Here is an 11,358-nt window from a genome sequence, read left to right as displayed (position 1 = left end):
TTTCAGAATTTCGAATTTTGTAAGAAAATATAACCAAATACTGCTTGCATTTAATTAAAATTATAACTTTTTACTTACATCTTTACTAAATACGCTTGCCTACCTATATTTCATAAATTTATAAACAAGTATTACTTGCATAAAAAGTTATTTGTGTACTATTAGTTTTTAATATAAGATGACGAAAATTTTCAAATATTCTATTTCGAATTATGTTTAAAAACACGCTCTAAAAATGTAAAAAGAAACAAACTTCAACGTGTGAATGAAAAAGACAACCACACATCGAGAGTAGTACTATTTTTACTAAAACACTTTTATTATACACTCCTACTAAAATCAAATAATTTGAATGTTGCAAGAAAGGTTATTTTTTGCTCTACGATTTTTGTAGAATTGTCTCATCCTAATTAAAAGCCCTCCCTCGATATCATGACTACAAAATACTATACATTATAGTATATTTTGAAGTTAAACTACCAATTTATCATAATATTCATAATATTCATTATTTCATGTCAAATTTTACAATACATATTGTTAACTATACACTAGAAACCAACAGTACACAAATGTCAATGAAATTACACAAAAAATAGGTTAAAAACCGCATTAATCGAGCATCATATTAAGTGTCGTCATTTTACCTGAATAATTCTGATGTCGTTTCACTAAATTGCGTATGCCCACTGCGGAATTTGACTGCTCTTGGATGCACCCCACGTAAACTTGGCTCATCGACGGTTTCCAGGTAACGAATAAGGAAAACTGCATCGTGTTCTTGTATAAACAATATTGGTAGACACTATTACACGTTAAGAGACTTAGAAATGTCAGAAAAATCACCACTCCAAAACTATTTCGTCTAGCAATAAACTCTTGCTTCGATCTTTCAAAAGCAATATGGCGATCGCGGGTCGCGCTGCTGCCGAGCTCTGCCGACGGGTCACGAAATCGGCCGAAGATTTTGACTTGGCGCGCGAAGTACAAGTCCCACGTGTACTTCAAAAGTGACAACTCCAAAAGACGTGTAAAACAGCTAATGTAAGCAAATTCATATATTACATAAATAAACTAATTTATAAAAATGTAAAGTACGTAAGTAGCGAAATGGGCTCAGCGTATTTGCATAAAGAAATTACTACTGCTACTATTCAAAAAACAATTTTTGAATTATAAGTATAAATCTAGTCATTATACAAAGTTTACTAGTTAAATAACAAAATTATAGAATTTATTCAAAGAACTCTTCAAATATAAATGACATATTATTTAAATGATAACAAGGAAATCATTTATTGCAAGTAATATATAACTACTATTTAGACTAGTTATTCGAGTATCATAACTTTCATTAAGTAAAACTACTCTTTATAACAATATTATGTATTTAATAAATAATTTTCTCCTAAACTCATAAATCATTTTTTGCTTCCCCTGAAAAATATACTTTTTTGAGTTGTGTCACTTTAATAATATTAAAACAAAATTAAAGTAGATACTAGTGCATAAAACGATTAAATAAATTTTGAAAGTTGTTCTGACCACATATATATTTCTATCTTATTTAAAATTAATTCTAATGCAATTATTATACCAGGGACCAGACGTTCAGGTCAATTTCAACTAGAATGAAACTTTAATTCCGAAAGACTATTGAGTTTGTTGAATTTTACGTGGCAATCGTACGGGACGTTTGCAGAGGGAAGTAATTGGAAATTCAACGTGGACGTATCTAAAAATGCATTCAGGTAAAAGATATTAAAAAGGCTTCTATTTCCTGTTTCTTTTCGATAAAATTAAATGAGACATCATCTAAGATTTAATGGATTTTTCCGTACACCATCTTTAAACATAAAAATATTTATGCAATTCTTGTTTGCTAGCAAAACCAAGCTTTTAGATTCGTTGTATGAATAACAAAATCCCACATTCGTTTTCCATTTTCCATAATTTCATCTCTTTAATGAAGATATACTCATAAATCATAAATTAAATTCTTGAGTCCTTGCATTCAAGTGCGTTTCTTCCTATATTAAGGTTTTCCACAATAAATTAATAATAGGGTATACCTAATGGTATTTCATTTACAATGTTTCCTTTAAGGCCTGACCGATTTTGCGACCTCGCTATACGTATAGTAATTGTTGTTTTGCTTCTAACATGATACCACCATCAAACTAAACTATCTGATACCCTCAATTGAATCACATTTCAAAACATCGACTCCTCCCAAGGCAGGATGGTAAAAGTGAAGTGTACTGCGTGAAAAATTTGCACAGTGAGCGCTATAAATTCGGGCCATTCGAAAGCGGTTAAAACCTTCACGGTTCTAGACGCATCCTGAAGAACCGTAAATTGAAGGGTTAACCTTCGTTTGCCTTCAAAATATGATCATGAAAAAATATTATTAGAGGGGAAATGAAAGTATATACGAGGCGGGGAAAGAAGCAATTTAACACGAACGCGAGAACCTATTTTCCAGAATTTATGGCGCCAATGACAATATATATTTTCTGAGACAAGACTCAAGACTCGCATCTAAATTGCTTAATATAAACTCCCACGTGCTAAGGGTTGTGCGCTCGACTTCATCAACGACAAATTAGCGTGTTGCAAACTGTGTTTCTGTAGAAACTTGTAGCTGGCTAATTGTACCGTAAATTTTGTTCAAATGGATCGCAATCCTCGTATATTGATTCGTTAACTTAAATGAAAGCAAAAATTATAAAAATGGGATTTAGTCGTCATTTTATTTTTTGCGTTTTACTTCATACTTCGGTTATCCAACTAATAATCTTGATAATTTGTACGTCTCTGTAGTGTATATATAATACGAGATATATATAGTATAAAAACTTTCAAACTTGGATAAATTTCAAAAATTTTATTTTCAATAGAAAGTCATGAGTATCTTAAAAGTTCTGGAAGTTGCATCAGTTTTTTGTGTACAAATAGTAACTTTTTTTAAGAACTGAAATGTATGATGAAATCGATCTGGAAGTTTCAAAGCAGTCTCATAATTTATTTTTATTATAACAGCATGCATCTATATGAAAGAGCGTGAAACGTCAGGAATTGGATTCCCGAATATATACACAGGTGGAATCAGAAATTTTCTTAATATCTTTCGATATCTCCAAGGAAAACTTCACGAATATTTTTCTTCGACTCAAATGAATTCCAATATATTTAATATTATACTAAGAAATCGTTTTGATATTTTTTCTTTTACTTAGTCACATGGCTGATATGGGTTTCCAAGTAAATCCAGAAATAATAAAATAATTAAAATGCTTCATTATTCAAAATATTACTTTCTATCTTTCTCTTCAAATATTTTCTACCTTGTTAGACTAAAAACAGAACCTTACACTTTCGAATTAAAAAGCGTACAAAAATATGTAAATACTGTTGAAATGCTCCGATCCATTAATTCTTTCTTCCATCAGGTCTCGTTGCATTCATTATCCTTAAAGTCTCGTTCCACGATTTCAATTATGAAATTCTACTCTTATTTCACTGTCGAAATTCCTGCTGTCAAAGTTACAGTAAATGTCCCTGCTTAATATCTTCACCCCGTCACCCCAACCAGTGTCACACTTATTCTCCATTTTTGAATCTGACATTTATTTCTCACCCTTTCTTTTCTTTCCATCCGAGGGAACGTTACGTTAATAATTACAAGACTGACTCTCGAATGAAACGAACCAAAGATGATCATCGCAACGAAGAAAAGGCCGCGGGACTTTCGTCGAGAAGAAACGCTGAAATTCGCGATAGTGGAAATAGTGGCTGTAAAACGGTGAACCGAAAGCGAAAGAGGGAGCGCATTTGCATGTACAATCGAAAGTTTTACGAGTACCGAGGTTCGTGACACTACATATTCTGCTCGCAACTGGCCTTGCGTAACGGTGTAAGTTAAGCGTTGTATCCAACGATAGCTTGTATCTCTAATTGCTGATTAACGTGCTCCGAGCGCACAATAAAGTGTCTCGGATAATTCAATTAAATTGCAAATATTTCATAGATGTTTTCATGGTGGGATCGTAAAAGCTAGATTTTCCATTAGCTTGTTAAAATCTGAGCTCGATTGTAGAAGGGAAGTATTACAGTTTTAATACTGAAGCTTAATTTCTATGAAAAATTAGAAAGTTAAATATTAAAAATTAAAAAGTTTTGTGAGTTAAAAATTACAAACTTTTAAAATTGAACGTTCGGAAATTTAAAGATTTTTTTAGAGTTAGAGAGTTGAAAATATAAGTAATAGAAAAATTGAACAGTTACAAATTTGAAAAGTTCGGAATATTAACAACATATTTGTAATTTTTGAAATACATAGGTATGAAGTTCAGAATTCAGTCAATTAACAACTGTGGGATTCAAATGCAAATCGAATATATGTACATTATCATAAAACGAATCAAAATTCAGCATTGAATTTCAATCTATTCGATTTATAGAATGGAATGGAATGTTCTAGGTCACAAAGTTGTCCAAACACAAAGAGGAATTGAACTACGCCGAAATTTCCTGAACGAATGTCGACAGGCACAAAAGTTAGCAATATAGTGGGAAAATATTGTTTCCCAGTCGAAAACGTATAGTGTTTACAAACCTGTTAATTGCCAAGCAAAGCTGTTATCTCGTTTACCCATTAGATCTAATTCTCGTGCAGAACAACGAGTCAGATGAAAATTTACAGTTTTCATTTTCGAATTTAATCCCGTTTCGAGACTACTCGATAAACATCAACGAGTTACGTTCACCGAGTGATCGTTCCAAAAAACTATTCACCCAATGAATAATTCAGTGCTTTCAATTCTCCAAAAACCTCGTCGTTCCTTCCTAATGCCACAGCCTCAAATTCACAATTTCTAACTTGTGCCTCCTGCGCGCTATCGCTGTCATAGAACGGATCCAAATGGATCCTATGTTCGCCAAGTAAATGCAAAGGGAGCATTCGCAAGCGCACATTTGCTAAACCTTTTTTTACCGAGAATTACACTCCTATCGGATCCCGAGCCAACGTTCTCACATTCAGAATCACCGAGCTGCGTCCCCCCAGTAACTATCAGCGGAGTAGCAACGCGGAGAACGCGAGAATTCCTATGGAAATCGTCGCCTCGAAACGGTTCTCCGCGAAGCTCGAAATGGATCAACCAACCATTTTCCAGGACGGAGGAAAGGAGCCTCGGGGGAGCCACGTCCATAGATTTTATCTACGATTCCCGTGTAGAACAACGGGCGCAACACGGTATTCCGCGCTACGCTCGCGGGCTCTCTGTTAAAGCTGGCGCGGCACACGTGCGCCGAATGCGAGCGAACTCGTAAATACGCTCCGCGCGGATTAACACGCGGCCGTCACGTGGCACGTGTGCTCCACCCTTTCCCTTCGATCCCCGTTCGCCCTGGACCGTGTCATTCCTCCTCTTTCGGTGCGCTCGAGGAGGGTGGCCGAGAATTCGAAAAAGAGCAACGCGCGGTGAGTTACGTCGCCGGGGCCGAAAACACCAAGCGCGAACTCGGTTCCCCATCACCTTGCTACCAGGATTAATACGGGGTCACGTAATGCAGACACGATACCCACATTGCATTATGGACCCTTTCCCGTTCCTTACTTATCGAGGAAATGTCTGGGCGAAAGGTTAACGACAGACTACGGTGAAAATGGTTTGAATGAGTGCTGTGTGCAGGCGGAGGGTAAAGGTGGAACTGTTCCCATACAGTCGAACCTAGGTAACTCGGACTTCTGTAATTCGGAAAATGTGAGACCCTGGATGCACTTCGAACACTGTTCGCAAACATATCTGTGGGCATAATCTCTGGGAATCTCTGTAGTAGTGCTGTCCAAGTATTTTAAATTCAAAGACAAAACTCATTTTAATGAATTAACTCAAGTATTTTGTTATCCACATACATTGAATATTTGAATAAACTTTAAAAATTTCAATCTTCTCGAATGTTTGAACAGCTTGGTTGCATTCGAGTTACTTGGATTGCATTCAAACTTGGGTGCATTGATATTCTTTTTTTAATTTATAGTAAGTTTGTTTGAATGATCAAGTTTACTTGAATGGCCAAGTTTGCTTGGATAATTAACTTTGCTTAAACATTCAAATACTTGATTTTGTTTGAATGAGTCAAACTAAACTTAACCCAGATGTTATTTTCGAGCTACCTGGACAACTCTACTCCTTGAACAGTCTGCAGACAAGTATAGTTCTTCTTTTGTGTTCCGGTAAAATGAGAAACAAGAGATGTTTATAGAGAAAACATCATTAAAGCTGCGGTTACATTAGGCAACTTTTGGTTGATTGAGCAAGTCGTTCAAACTGAAAATAGACGAATGAACTGCTTCCAGTTGAACGATTAGAGATCACTGCAACTTGGTTGAAATTGTATTTACATGGATAACTTTGATTGACTTCAGGTAGATTAATTCGGTTGCCAATAGTACAGACAAGCTGTAGACTATATGTGGATATTCACAAACTTGTGTAGGTTGTCTCATGTTTCAACCTGCGGAGACATATTTGCACACAATGTCTGTAAGAATATACAGAGTCTAAGACTAGAATTTGATTCATTCCTTTTAATTCTACTATGCAAACTTCTGTAAATCGAGATATAAAATTCTAATTCGAATTATTCGCTACATGTTTACAGGATTAATTTTCCTTTGTGATTCATGTTCAAAAAAGCTTGATCTTTCCTACTCAAAGTCTATTTTTATTAGTCACAATTTTACGCCCGTAGCCTCTACAAAATAGGTTTTCACGTGAAATTTGTGTACGATATTCGACCGTATTTTGGTGAATTAGAATTTCTTCACTCCTAAGGCTTGCGATATAAGCTGTGATACTATCATCAGTGTGTCACTTAACCCCCTGATGAAACTGGCTACAATGCTTATGAAACGTTGCAATATTTCTTCCAAAACTCTCGGCTTTTACCTGAAAGCTTCAACAGTGAAAATTGTATGGCGAGTCGTGAAAACCTCATCTCTGATTAAAATTTTGTGTTTATTCAAGTTGATAGCACTCGAAGAACAATTTTAGATTCCTCTACCCTATGGCCACTGTTAATACCTAATTTATAATTGAATTTGAATTCGACATTTGAAGGAGAAATTTGATATCGAGTTGTACGAGGAAGTAGTCGTTACATTGAATAAATAAAACAGACTAATGTGAAAAATTTAAAAACCAGTAGAGAAATCTATTTGCATATACATGCTTCGAAAGGTCCAGGCGAAGCTATTCGAGGAAATGTCGTTGGCACGACTATTACATACAACTAGATAGTTATACATATGTCCTAGTAAAAGGAAACAGCACTCATTAACTTTTTAAAATTCAATGGTCTTCTGGTTAATGAAATTGCTGTCGAACGCTAACATTTTTAATATGTCCAAGCTGTTTCTTGTTATTACAGAGTACAAAAAAATGTTGAATCTCAGAGCTCGTTATAGTTTACTGTTCGTCCAATCGCTGAATAAATTTAAACGTGAACTGTTCCTTGCAAAAGAAATTTTAATTTAACTAATTTTCGATCTAAACTTATTTACTTATATTTGTACACTAGTATAATTTACTTCATATTTCATGATAATCTAATATTTCGTGGATTCTATAACAGAACCACTTATCAAAAGCAAAAGAAACATAAACAAAGCCATAACCACCCAACCCCAAAGAAAGCAACACCGCGCCATATAGTCAACCTAATCTGCATTCGATTATACAGAATTATAAAAAACCGAATCGACGAGCGTCCGCGAATATTCGAAAGCAGAAGGAAAATTTGAAAAACAAACTACGCGAGACAATAACAACAAATGTCGACGGAACCGAGGGAGCAACGATTTCGAGGTCAACGACCAGTCCCGAAAAAAGCGTTTCGTTGCCTCCATTCAACGGGCGACATAAATAAAGGGCGAGTTACGCCCGTGAACTCGATTTTCCGCGAAACGAACGAGCCCCAATTTCTCATGGACAAAAACCTCATTACCATCCCCCCAGCGGAGCCGTTCTTGTGCTCGTAACACGCGTCGCCGCGATTGCACGGTAAAAAGTCCCTCTCGTCGGCGTTCAAGCCGCGTCAACCCTCGACGAGGATGAAAACGTGAAAAAGGTGAGAGCGCGAAATCAACCAAGTGCCGTTTCAGTCCCTCAGCCCGGGCTAGATGCCTACCTGTGGCTCTCACCCTCGTTACCTCTTTGATTCGCCTCTCATCTCTTTAGTTTACTTGTTCATCTAAAAGTGTAATTATCACGAGTTGATCTAGAATTTTGAAGAGCTGGCTTTAGATTAAAATCATATTTGGTACGAGATCACACTCTAGCGCTCTTAATAAATACTCTAGGGCTCTAATAGAATTTATTTATTATCTATTAATTTATCTATTAGAGCTAATAGCTCTATGATTGGTCTCAAGTTGGAAAGAAACTCGTCATTGTTGAGGTTGGTCTCTACTTAGAGTTAGATTAACCGGTTACAGTATAGATAATCTCGGCAAAATGTGGGCCCAAAATCGTGGGAAAGGACGTTCCCAGCAATAATATCGTGAGTCTGAATCGTGATATTCACGTCTGGTGCGAAATTGTGGCTACGAGTCAGACTCGTCATTGTACGTGGAAGGGGTTATAAATGCTCGATAATATTCTGACAATCTTAAAAAGTAGTCTTGCTTTCCAGCACAGATGCATTGCTTTCCAGCACAGACAGTTTAGGTTGGCCTTAAATTGAAGTCCAATTAAACGTGTATCATCGAGCTCTAAAACTCTTGAAAAATAGAATAAGAGTCTCTAAAAATAAGAAGCATGCTAACATCGAGATGCTTCGAATCAGGCAAGATGTTTTTCTTTTTTCCTTAACTTCTCTGTAGCTCTACAATCACGCCTTTTCAAGTCCCAAAACAACTCAATGTTACTAATGCCTCCTTCCTATGTGTGTGTGTCATATGTACCCCAAGTTAGGCACTGATTGTCTATTGTTTATTCTATTATTATTTCGTCTATTATTTAAAACTATTAAAAAATCTGAGAAATTCTTCTAATAACATTACAGCCATCTTTTGAGCAGGCGTTTCGAGGTTCATACTGAACAGACAATTTGTGTCCTACTGATAAAAGTACATAGGATAGAGAGTCTGGAACAGCAAATGGTACTATGACTCAAGAAGTGGCGATGGTTGTAAGGGAAAACTCCAAAACAAGAGAAAGGGAAAATTGGATCCATGTATCAGAGTAACCAAACCTTAGTAATACACCCTACGATTGGTCCTACAGGATTCTTCAGGCTTGCGATTGGTCGATGCACCGAGGTTAGAGGGCGAAGTAGTAATGACTTACTGTATACAGTACTAAAAGTGTTCTTGGAGAACAACTATCATGAAAAAATAGAAATGGGCAAACAGCTTGAGAGTATTCTCGAAAATCATTTATCTCTCAAAATTGTCAACTGAACATAGTTCCTTCTATAAAGAAAATACTCCATTGATGTGTCTCTCACTTACCTAGGCCACATGTTGGGTCATTCCATCGGTTTGGCAGGTGGTCAATATAAAAATCAGCTCCCCCTCGAGATCCCTCGCCGAAAACGACAAAAGGTGGTTGACAAACGCCGAATGCAACACAAGTCACCTCACTTGCAGCAACCACAAACACTACTATCCTAACTAAGATCGTCGATCAAGCATCAAAGTCCACCGTGTCCTTTACCTCGATTTCCCCTCGATTTGATTTCAGCTCGATATCCCCTCAAATAGGGTCGACGGTGGCGCCAATTTCCAAGGTCGCCCAGGTAGCAAGGTCAACGCACTTCCGCCACCGATCGGCACGATTGCCCTTCGGTCGGTGTATCCCTAAACCTAACCGATTCTCGCGCGACGCGGAGGACCCAGGGCCCAGTCACGTTGCAATATTCCCGGCGACTCGTCGCTGACAGCCCAATCGGCTCCACGGTCCACCACTCACTGACAACAGTCCCTTCGTGACACTTGCCGCTTCCTTCTCGATTTTTCTCCCTCCTAGCCTCCTCCTACTCCCCAGCTGCCGCCTCGACGTCGTGCTAGACGTCGTAACGCTGATCTAGTCTCTCTGCCTCTCCCCCCTCGGTCGTTTGCTAGCGTTGTTCCCTCCGCGGTGACGACCCTGACACCATCCAGATCGACTTTCTCCGATCCAGGCTCTCGCGTACCCTCGCGACGGGGATGGGACGAGGCGCGATCGGTGGACCACTGTCAGACCGAGCGACACGCTGCGCTGCGTGCTTTTAAGCCGGCGGCGAGGCACCGGTGGCGGCCGATTCAAATTCGCTCCCCACGTGGCGGCGACGGCGTCGTCCTTACGACTGCCACTGACACGACGCCCGGCGCCCGGCAGTGCGTCGCCATCTTTCGGCCGCCGGCTAAATCTGTTTTTAGCGAATCCGCCTCACCCGCGACGAGATACGTACTCTCCTCAATTTTTTTTTCTTTTTGCCCTTTGTTTCGCGGTTTTCAGTAACCGTGTCTCTAGGCGCGAACTTGCCGACTTATGGGACGGTTATTATTAGACTGTGCATGGTGAATGCAATTGTATCTGTGGGTCAGAATGGAAATTGTATGATGGGAGAAACGTTTCTTGAGTTCAAATGGGCGCCATTGGGTTTGATGAGCTTTTATCGAGGGGATGTTAATTGATATTTTCTGTCTTGAAGAGGTATTCATTTACAGAGGCGATTATTGAGAAACTGCGATTTCTGTCTTCTGTAATTGGAAACCTTTAAATAATGCGAAATCTAGGCCAGAAAACAGTGTTCAACTTTTTGACTATTCGAATTCCAAAGTCTTCGAATATTTAAATATCCGAAAGCAAAGCACACGAGCGATTTGAATTATTAATATTTCACAAATTATTAGTCATATCCAATAAAGAATATTATTTACATATTAATTAATAACATTAACCTATTTGCCTCATTTGACGAGTTGTGCTAATCATGCATTAAGCACCTAATTTGCTATCATTTAAATCTGAGGCAAACGGGTTAATTATAATTATGATACTATTTGACCATAAATAAATGTATCATGCTTGTTAATAATATCTCACGAATAATATCTGAATTTTTTGTCCGAAAATTTGATTAATGAATGCACGTTTTGATATTTAATTACACGGCAGTATTAAGAATGAAAATACGCTGCATTATAATTTCATAATACTTCCAATATTTCAATCTCGCAAGAGTAATTTGTATCGAACTAAATGGCAAAATGAAGAAATCGTGCGTAAAGTATAAATAGCACCGCTCCCTTTGCTACGCTCTGGTCAGTACGACCCATATATGATTCAAATCCGCTTGACAGGC

Source organism: Calliopsis andreniformis, chromosome 10 (assembly GCF_051401765.1).
Source record: "Calliopsis andreniformis isolate RMS-2024a chromosome 10, iyCalAndr_principal, whole genome shotgun sequence".
In the NCBI taxonomy this organism is placed as follows: domain Eukaryota; kingdom Metazoa; phylum Arthropoda; class Insecta; order Hymenoptera; family Andrenidae; genus Calliopsis; species Calliopsis andreniformis.
This window is presented reverse-complemented; position numbering follows the sequence as displayed.